The sequence below is a fragment of the Rhipicephalus microplus genome, unplaced genomic scaffold (assembly GCF_043290135.1).
Source record: "Rhipicephalus microplus isolate Deutch F79 unplaced genomic scaffold, USDA_Rmic scaffold_20, whole genome shotgun sequence".
Taxonomy (NCBI): Eukaryota; Metazoa; Arthropoda; class Arachnida; order Ixodida; family Ixodidae; genus Rhipicephalus; species Rhipicephalus microplus.
Window position 1 is genome coordinate 2,325,070 of NW_027464593.1, and position 10,666 is coordinate 2,335,735.

Sequence of the window (10,666 nt, forward strand, 5' to 3'; positions counted from 1 at the left end):
CGAACCTCCAACCTTTTGGTTAACAGCCGAACGCGCTAGCCAATTGCTACACGGAGGTAGTCGTGCTCCACTCTCACCACCATCAGAACATTTTTCCAAAGGTATCAGCGCAAAGAAAAAAAGAGACACACCGCTCTCGGGAGGGGTGGAACCTCCAACCTTTCGGTTAACAGCCCAACACGCAAGCCGATTGCGCCACGAAGACAGTCATGCTCCACTCTCACCACGGTCAGAACACTTCTCCAAAGCTATCAGCGCAAAGAAAAAAAGCGATACACTGCTCCCGGGAGGGCTCGAACCTCCAACCTTTCGGTTAACAGCTGAACACGCTAGCCAATTGCGCCACGGAGACAGTCGTGCTCCACTATCACCACTGTCGGAACATTTCTCCATAGCTGTCAGCGGAAAGAAAAAAAAAACACACACACTGCTCCCGGGAGGGCGCGAATTCCTCCAACCTTTTGCTTAGCAGCCGACGCACTAACAGATTGCTCCACGGAGACAGTCGTGCTCCACTCTCACCACCGTCAGAACATTTCTCCAAAGCTATCAGCGCAAAGAAAAAAAAAGAGACACACCGCTCTCGGGAGAGCTCGAACCTCCAACCTTTTGGTTAACAGCCGAACGCGCTAGCCAATTGCGTCACGGAGGTAGTCGTGCTCCACTCTCACCACCATCAGAACATTTTTCTAAAGGTATCAGCGCAAAGAAAAAAGAGACACACTGCTCATGGGAGGGTTCGAACCTCCAACCTTTTGGTTAACAGCCCAACGTGCTAGCCAATTGCGCCATGGAGACAGTCGTGCTCCACACTCACCACGGTCAGAACACTTCTCCAAAGATATCTGTGCAAAAAAAAGCGACACACCGTTCATAGGAGGGCTAGAACCTCCATCCATTTGGTTAACAGCCGACGCACTAGCAGATTGCGCCAAGGAGACAGTCGTGCTCCACTCTCACCACTGTCGGAACATTTCTCTATAGCTCTCAGCGCAAAGCAAAAAAAAGAGACACACTGCTCCCGGGAGGGCTCGAACCTCCAACCTTTTGCTTAATAGCCGACGCACTAGCAGATTGCGCCACGAAGACAGTCGTGCTCCACTCTCACCACTGTCGGAACATTTCTCCATACCTGTCAGCGCAAAGAAAAAAGCAAAACGCCGCTCCTGGGAGGGCTCCAACCTCCAAACTTTCGGTAAACAGCCGATCTTACTAGCAGATTGCGCCACAGAGACAGTCGTGCTCCACTCTCACCACTGTCGGAACATTTCTCCATAGCTGTCAGCGCAAAGAAAAAAGCGAAACGCCGCTCCTGTGAGGGCTCCAACCTCCAAACTTTCGGTAAACAGCCGATCGCGCTAGCCAAATGCGCCACGTAGACAGTCGGGCTGTACTCTCACCACCGTCAGAACATTTCTCCACAGCTGTCAGAGGAAAGAAAAAAGAGACACACCACTCTCGGGAGGGCTCGAACCTCCAACCTTTTGGTTAACAGCTGAACGCGCTAGCCAATTGCGCCAAGGAGATTGTCGTGCTCTACTCTCACCACCGCCAGAACATTTCTCCAAAGCTATCAGCGCAAAGATAAAAAGCGACACACTGCTCCCGGGACGGCTTGAACCTCCAAACTTTCAGTTAACAGTTGATTGCGCTAGCCGATTCTGCCACGGAAACAGTCGTGCTCCTCTCTCACCACCGTCAGAACATTTCTCCAAAGCTATCAGCGCAAATAAAAAAAAGAGACACACCGCTCTCGGGAGGGCTCGAACCTCCAAGCTTTTGCTTAACAGCCGACGAACTGGCAGATTGTGCCACGGAGACAGTCATGCTCCACTCTCACCACCGTCAGAACAATTCTCCAAAGCTATCAGCCCAAAGAAAAAAATTACACAACGCTCTCGGGAGGGCTCGAAACTCCAACCTTTTGGTTAGAGTTGATCGCGCTAGCCGATTCTGCCAGGGAAACAGTCGTGCTTTACTCTCACCACCGTCAGAACAGTTCTCCAAAGCTATCAGCGCAAAGAAAAAAAAGAGACACACCGCTCTCGGGAGGGCTCGAACCTCCAACCTTTTGGTTAACAGCCGAACGCGCAAGCCAATTGCTACACGGAGGTAGTCGTGCTCCACTCTCACCACCATCAGAACATTTTTCCAAAGGTATCAGCGCAAAGAAAAAAAGAGACACACCGCTCTCGGGAGGGGTGGAACCTCCAACCTTTTGGTTAACAGCCCAACACGCAAGCCGATTGCGCCACGAAGACAGTCATGCTCCACTCTCACCACGGTCAGAACACTTCTCCAAAGCTATCAGCGCAAAGAAAAAAAGCGATACACTGCTCCAGGGAGGGCTTGAACCTCCAACCTTTTGCTTAACAGCCGACGCACTAGCAGATTGCGCCACGGAGACGGTCGTGCTCCACTCTCACCACCGTCACAACATTTTTCCAAAGCTATCAGCGCAAAGAAAAAAAGAGAGACACACCGGTCTCGGGAGGGCTGGAACCTCCAAACTTTTGGTTATCAGTTGAATGCGCTAGCCGATTCTGCCACGGAAACAGTCTTGCTCCACTCTCACCACCATACGTACATTTTTCTAAAGGTATCAGCGCAAAAAAAAAGACACACCCCTCATGGGACGGTTCGAACCTCCAACCTTTTGGTAAACAGCCCAACACGCTAGCCAATTGCGCCACGGAGACAGTCGTGCTCCGCTCTCACCACGGTCAGAACACTTCTCCAAAGATATCAATGCAAAAAAAACGACACACCGCTCATGTGGGGGCTCGAACCTCCAACCTTTTGGTTAAGAGCTGAACGCGCTAGCTAATTGCGCCAAGGAGATAGTCGTGCTCCACTCTCACCACCGTCAGAACATTTCTCCAAAGCTATCAGCGCAAAGAAAAAAAGAGACACACCGCTCTCGGGAGGGCTCGAACCTCCAACCTTTTGGTTAACAGCCGAACGCGCTAGCCAATTGCATCACGGAGGTAGTCGTGCTCCACTCTCACCACCATACGAACATTTTTCTAAAGGTATCAGCGCAAAGAAAAAAAAAGACACACCGCTCATGGGAGGGTTCGAACCTCCAACCTGTTGGTTAACCACTCTACGCGCTAGCCAATTGCGCCAAGGAGACAGTCGTGCTCCACTCTCACCACGGTCAGAACACTTCTCCAAAGATATCAGTGCAAAGAAAAAAAAGCGACACACTGCTTATGGGAGGGCTCGAACCTCCAACATTCTGGTTAACAGCCGAACGCGCTAGCCAAGTGCGTAATGGAGGTAGTCGTGCTCTACTCTCACCACCATCAGAACATTTTTCCAAAGGTATCAGCTCAAAGAAAAAAAGAGACACAGTGCTCCCGGGATGGCTCAAACCTCCAACCTTTTGCTTAACAGCCGAAGCACTAGCACATTGCGCCATGGAGACAGTCATGCTCCACTCTCACCACCGTCCGAACATTTCTTCAAAGCTATCAGCGCAAAGAAAAAAAAGAGACACACTGCTCCCGGGAGGGCTCGAATTCCTCCAACTTTTGTTTAACAGCCAACGCACTAACAGATTGCGCCACGGAGACGGTCATGCTCCACTCTCACCACTGTCACAACATTTTTCCAAAGCTATTAGCGCAAAGAAAAAAAAAGAGACACACCACTCTCGGCAGGGCTCGAACCTCTAACCTTTTGGTTAAAAGCTGAACACGCTAGCCAATTGCGTCCCGGAGGTAGTCGTGCTTCACTCTCATCACCATCAGAACATTTTTCAAAGGTATCAGTGTAAAGAAAAAAAGAGACACAACGCTCAAGGAAGGGTTCGAACCTCCAACCTTTTGGTTAACAGCCGAACGCGCTAGCCAATTGCTACACGGAGGTAGTCGTGCTCCACTCTCACCACCATCAGAACATTTTTCCAAAGGTATCAGCGCAAAGAAAAAAAGAGACACACCGCTCTCGGGCGGGGTGGAACCTCCAACCTTTCGGTTAACAGCCCAACACGCAAGCCGATTGCGCCACGAAGACAGTCATGCTCCACTCTCACCACGGTCAGAACACTTCTCCAAAGCTATCAGCGCAAAGAAAAAAAGCGATACACTGCTCCCGGGAGGGCTCGAACCTCCAACCTTTCGGTTAACAGCTGAACACGCTAGCCAATTGCGCCACGGAGACAGTCGTGCTCCACTATCACCACTGTCGGAACATTTCTCCATAGCTGTCAGCGCAAAGAAAAAAAACACACACACTGCTCCCGGGAGGGCTCGAATTCCTCCAACCTTTTGCTTAGCAGCCGACGCACTAACAGATTGCTCCACGGAGACAGTCGTGCTCCACTCTCACCACCGTCAGAACATTTCTCCAAAGCTATCAGCGCAAAGAAAAAAAAAGAGACACACCGCTCTCGGGAGAGCTCGAACCTCCAACCTTTTGGTTAACAGCCGAACGCGCTAGCCAATTGCGTCACGGAGGTAGTCGTGCTCCTCTCTCACCACCATCAGAACATTTTTCTAAAGGTATCAGCGCAAAGAAAAAAGAGACACACTGCTCATGGGAGGGTTCGAACCTCCAAACTTTTGGTTAACAGCCCAACGTGCTAGCCAATTGCGCCATGGAGACAGTCGTGCTCCACACTCACCACGGTCAGATCACTTCTCCAAAGATATCTGTGCAAAAAAAAAGCGACACACCGCTCATAGGAGGGCTAGAACCTCCATCCATTTGGTTAACAGCCGACGCACTAGCAGATTGCGCCAAGGAGACAGTCGTGCTCCACTCTCACCACTGTCGGAACATTTCTCTATAGCTCTCAGCGCAAAGCAAAAAAAAGAGACACACTGCTCCCGGGAGGGCTCGAACCTCCAACCTTTTGCTTAATAGCCGACGCACTAGCAGATTGCGCCACGAAGACAGTCGTGCTCCACTCTCACCACTGTCGGAACATTTCTCCATACCTGTCAGCGCAAAGAAAAAAGCAAAACGCCGCTCCTGGGAGGGCTCCAACCTCCAAACTTTCGGTAAACAGCCGATCTTACTAGCAGATTGCGCCACAGAGACAGTCGTGCTCCACTCTCACCACTGTCGGAACATTTCTCCATAGCTGTCAGCGCAAAGAAAAAAGCGAAACGCCGCTCTCGGGAGGGCTCGAACCTCCAACCTTTTGGTTAACAGCTGAACGCGCTAGCCAATTGCGCCAAGGAGATTGTCGTGCTCTACTCTCACCACCGCCAGAACATTTCTCCAAAGCTATCAGCGCAAAGATAAAAAGCGACACACTGCTCCCGGGACGGCTTGAACCTCCAAACTTTCAGTTAACAGTTGATCGCGCTAGCCGATTCTGCCACGGAAACAGTCGTGCTCCTCTCTCACCACCGTCAGAACATTTCTCCAAAGCTATCAGCGCAAAGAAAAAAAAGAGACACACCGCTCTCGGGAGGGCTCGAACCTCCAAGCTTTTGCTTAACAGCCGACGAACTGGCAGATTGTGCCACGGAGACAGTCATGCTCCACTCTCACCACCGTCAGAACAATTCTCCAAAGCTATCAGCCCAAAGAAAAAAAATTACACAACGCTCTCGGGAGGGCTCGAAACTCCAACCTTTTGGTTAGGGTTGATCGCGCTAGCCGATTCTGCCACGGAAACAGTCGTGCTTTACTCTCACCACCGTCAGAACAGTTCTCCAAAGCTATCAGCGCAAAGAAAAAAAAGAGACACACCGCTCTCGGGAGGGCTCGAACCTCCAACCTTTTGGTTAACAGCCGAACGCGCAAGCCAATTGCTACACGGAGGTAGTCGTGCTCCATTCTCACCACCATCAGAACATTTTTCCAAAGGTATCAGCGCAAAGAAAAAAAGAGACACACCGCTCTCGGGAGGGGTGGAACCTCCAACCTTTTGGTTAACAGCCCAACACGCAAGCCGATTGCGCCACGAAGACAGTCATGCTCCACTCTCACCACGGTCAGAACACTTCTCCAAAGCTATCAGCGCAAAGAAAAAAAGCGATACACTGCTCCAGGGAGGGCTTGAACCTCCAACCTTTTGCTTAACAGCCGACGCACTAGCAGATTGCGCCACGGAGACGGTCGTGCTCCACTCTCACCACCGTCACAACATTTTTCCAAAGCTATCAGCGCAAAGAAAAAAAAAGAGACACACCGGTCGCGGGAGGGCTGGAACCTCCAAACTTTTGGTTGTCAGTTGAATGCGCTAGCCGATTCTGCCACGGAAACAGTCTTGCTCCACTCTCACCACCATACGTACATTTTTCTAAAGGTATCAGCGCAAAAAAAAGAGACACACCCCTCATGGGACGGTTCGAACCTCCAACCTTTTGGTAAACAGCCCAACACGCTAGCCGATTGCGCCACGGAGACAGTCGTGCTCCGCTCTCACCACGGTCAGAACACTTCTCCAAAGATATCAATGCAAAAAAAAACGACACACCGCTCATGTGGGGGCTCGAACCTCCAACCTTTTGGTTAACAGCTGAACGCGCTAGCTAATTGCGCCAAGGAGATAGTCGTGCTCCACTCTCACCACCGTCAGAACATTTCTCCAAAGCTATCAGCGCAAAGAAAAAAAGAGACACACCGCTCTCGGGAGGGCTCGAACCTCCAACCTTTTTGTTAACAGCCGAACGCGCTAGCCAATTGCATCACGGAGGTAGTCGTGCTCCACTCTCACCACCATACGAACATTTTTCTAAAGGTATCAGCGCAAAGAAAAAAAAAGACACACCGCTCATGGGAGGGTTCGAACCTCCAACCTGTTGGTTAACCACTCTACGCGCTAGCCAATTGCGCCAAGGAGACAGTCGTGCTCCACTCTCACCACGGTCAGAACACTTCTCCAAAGATATCAGTGCAAAGAAAAAAAGCGACACACTGCTTATGGGAGGGCTCGAACCTCCAACCTTCTGGTTAACAGCCGAACGCGCTAGCCAAGTGCGTAATGGAGGTAGTCGTGCTCTACTCTCACCACCATCAGAACATTTTTCCAAAGGTATCAGCTCAAAGAAAAAAAGAGACACAGTGCTCCCGGGATGGCTCAAACCTCCAACCTTTTGCTTAACAGCCGAAGCACTAGCACATTGCGCCATGGAGACAGTCATGCTCCACTCTCACCACCGTCCGAACATTTCTTCAAAGCTATCAGCGCAAAGAAAAAAAAGAGACACACTGCTCCCGGGAGGGCTCGAATTCCTCCAACTTTTGTTTAACAGCCAACGCACTAACAGATTGCGCCACGAAGGCAGTCATGCTCCACTCTCACCACGGTCAGAACACTTCTCCAAAGCTATCAGCGCAAAGAAAAAAAGCGATACACTGCTCCCGGGAGGGCTCGAACCTCCAACCTTTCGGTTAACAGCTGAACACGCTAGCCAATTGCGCCACGGAGACAGTCGTGCTCCACTATCACCACTGTCGGAACATTTCTCCATAGCTGTCAGCGCAAAGAAAAAAAAACACACACACTGCTCCCGGGAGGGCTCGAATTCCTCCAACCTTTTGCTTAGCAGCCGACGCACTAACAGATTGCTCCACGGAGACAGTCGTGCTCCACTCTCACACCGTAAGAACATTTCTCCAAAGCTATCAGCGCAAAGGAAAAAAAAGAGACACACCGCTCTCGGGAGAGCTCGAACCTCCAACCTTTTGGTTAACAGCCGAACGCGCTAGCCAATTGCGTCACGGAGGTAGTCGTGCTCCACTCTCACCACCATCAGAACATTTTTCTAAAGGTATCAGCGCAAAGAAAAAAGAGACACACTGCTCATGGGAGGGTTCGAACCTCCAACCTTTTGGTTAACAGCCCAACGTGCTAGCCAATTGCGCCATGGAGACAGTCGTGCTCCACACTCACCACGGTCAGAACACTACTCCAAAGATATCAGTGCAAAAAAAAGCGACACACCGCTCATAGGAGGGCTAGAACCTCCATTCGTTTGGTTAACAGCCGACGCACTAGCAGATTGCGCCACGGAGACAGTCATGCTCCACTCTCACCACTGTCGGAACATTTCTCCACAGCTCTCAGCGCAAAGAAAAAAAAAGAGACACACTGCTCCCGGGAGGGCTCGAACCTCCAACCTTTTGCTTAATAGCCGACGCACTAGCAGATTGCGCCACGAAGACAGTCGTGCTCCACTCTCACCACTGTCGGAACATTTCTCCATACCTGTCAGCGCAAAGAAAAAAGCAAAACGCCGCTCCTGGGAGGGCTCCAACCTCCAAACTTTCGGTAAACAGCCGATCTTACTAGCAGATTGCGCCACAGAGACAGTCGTGCTCCACTCTCACCACTGTCGGAACATTTCTCCATAGCTGTCAGCGCAAAGAAAAAAGCGAAACGCCGCTCCTGGGAGGGCTCCAACCTCCAAACTTTCGGTAAACAGCCGATCGCGCTAGCCAAATGCGCCACGTAGACAGTCGGGCTGTACTCTCACCACCGTCAGAACATTTCTCCACAGCTGTCAGAGGAAAGAAAAAAGAGACACACCACTCTCGGGAGGGCTCGAACCTCCAACCTTTTGGTTAACAGCTGAACGCGCTAGCCAATTGCGCCAAGGAGATTGTCGTGCTCTACTCTCACCACCGCCAGAACATTTCTCCAAAGCTATCAGCGCAAAGATAAAAAGCGACACACTGCTCCCGGGACGGCTTGAACCTCCAAACTTTCAGTTAACAGTTGATTGCGCTAGCCGATTCTGCCACGGAAACAGTCGTGCTCCTCTCTCACCACCGTCAGAACATTTCTCCAAAGCTATCAGCGCAAAGAAAAAAAAGAGACACACCGCTCTCGGGAGGGCCCGAACCTCCAAGCTTTTGCTTAACAGCCGACGAACTAGCAGATTGTGCCACGGAGACAGTGATGCTCCACTCTCACCACCGTCAGAACAATTCTCCAAAGCTATCAGCCCAAAGAAAAAAATTACACAACGCTCTCGGGAGGGCTCGAAACTCCAACCTTTTGGTTAGAGTTGATCGCGGTAGCCGATTCTGCCACGGAAACAGTCGTGCTTTACTCTCACCACCGTCAGAACAGTTCTCCAAAGCTATCAGCGCAAAGAAAAAAAAGAGACACACCGCTCTCGGGAGGGCTCGAACCTCCAACCTTTTGGTTAACAGCCGAACGCGCAAGCCAATTGCTACACGGAGGTAGTCGTGCTCCACTCTCACCACCATCAGAACATTTTTCCAAAGCTATCAGCGCAAAGAAAAAAAGCGACACACTGCTCCCGAGAGGGCTCCAACCTCCAACCTTTTGCTTAACAGCCGACGCACTAGCACATTGCGCCACGGAGACAGTCGTGCTCCACTCTCACCACCGTCCGAACATTTCTTCAAAGCTATCAGCGCAAAGAAAAAAAAGAGACACGGCTCCCGGGAGGGCTCGAACCACCAACCTGTTGGTTAACAGCGCTAGCCGATTCTGCCACGGAAACAGTCGCGCTCCACTCTCTCCACTGTCAGAACATTTCTCCAAAGTTATCAGCGCAAAGAAAAAAAAGAGACACACCGCTCTGGGGAGGGCTTGAACCTCCAACCTTTTGGTTAACAGCGCTAGCCAATTGCGCCACGGAGACAGTCGTGCTCCACTCTCACCACGGTCAGAACACTTCTCCAAAGATATCACTGCAAAGAAAAAAAAAGACACACCCGTCTCGGGAGGGCTCGAACCTCCAACCGTTTGGTTAACAGCTGAACACGCTAGCCAATTGCGCCACAGAGACAGTCGTGCTCCACTCTCACCACTGTCGGAACATTTCTCCAAAGCTGTCAGTGCAAAGAAAAAAAGAAACACACTGCTCCCGGGAGGGCTCGAATTCCTCCAACTTTTTCTTAACAGCCGACGCACTAACAGATTGCGCCACGGAGACAGTCGTGCTCCACTCTCACCACCGTCAGAACATTTCTCCAAAGCTATCAGCGCAAAGAAAAAGAAAGAGACACACCGCTCTCGGGAGAGCTCGAAGCTCCAACCTTGTGGTTAACAGCCGAACGCGCTAGCCAAGTGCGTAACGGAGGTAGTCGTGCTCTACTCTCACCACCATCAGAACATTTTTCCAAAGGTATCAGAGCAAAAAAAAAAAAAGAGACACACCGCTCATGGGAGGGTTCGAAACTCCAACCTTTTGGTTAACAGCCCAACGCACTGGACAATTACGCCACGGAAACAGTCGTGCTCCACTCTCACCCCGGTCAGAACACTTCTCCAAAGATATCAGTGCAAAGAAAAAAAGCGACACACCGTTAATGGGAGGGCTCGAACCACCAACTTTTTGGTTAACAGCCGATTGCGCTAGCCATTGCACCACGGACCCAACCGCGCTCAACTCTCACCACCGTCAGAACGTTTCTCCAAAGCTATCAGCGCAAAGAAAAAAAGCGACACACTGCTCCCGAGAGGGCTCAAACCTCCAACCTTTTGCTTAACAGCCGACGCACTAGAACATTGCGCCACGGAGACAGTCGTGCTCCACTCTCACCACCGTCCGAACATTTCTTCAAAGCTATCAGCGCAAAGAAAAAAAAAGAGACACGGCTCCCGGGAGGGCTCGAACCACCAACCTGTTGGTTAACAGCGCTAGCCGATTTTCCACGGAAACAGTCGCGCTCCACTCTCTCCACTGTCAGAACATTTCTCCAAAAATATCAGCGCAAAGAAAAA

At 50.9% G+C, this 10,666-nt stretch overlaps 3 non-coding genes across 3 annotated transcripts; all 3 read right to left on the bottom strand.

Annotated features, from left to right (window-relative positions):
* Nucleotides 1-278: 278 nt before the first annotated feature.
* On the bottom strand, nucleotides 279-352 carry TRNAN-GUU (transfer RNA asparagine (anticodon GUU)). The gene has a single exon. It is a non-coding gene; the product is annotated as a tRNA-Asn (tRNA).
* A 3,741-nt stretch (nucleotides 353-4,093) lies between these two features.
* Nucleotides 4,094-4,167, bottom strand: TRNAN-GUU (transfer RNA asparagine (anticodon GUU)). The gene has a single exon. It is a non-coding gene; the product is annotated as a tRNA-Asn (tRNA).
* Nucleotides 4,168-7,321: 3,154 nt separating this feature from the next.
* TRNAN-GUU (transfer RNA asparagine (anticodon GUU)) lies at nucleotides 7,322-7,395 on the bottom strand. The gene has a single exon. It is a non-coding gene; the product is annotated as a tRNA-Asn (tRNA).
* Nucleotides 7,396-10,666: the final 3,271 nt, after the last annotated feature.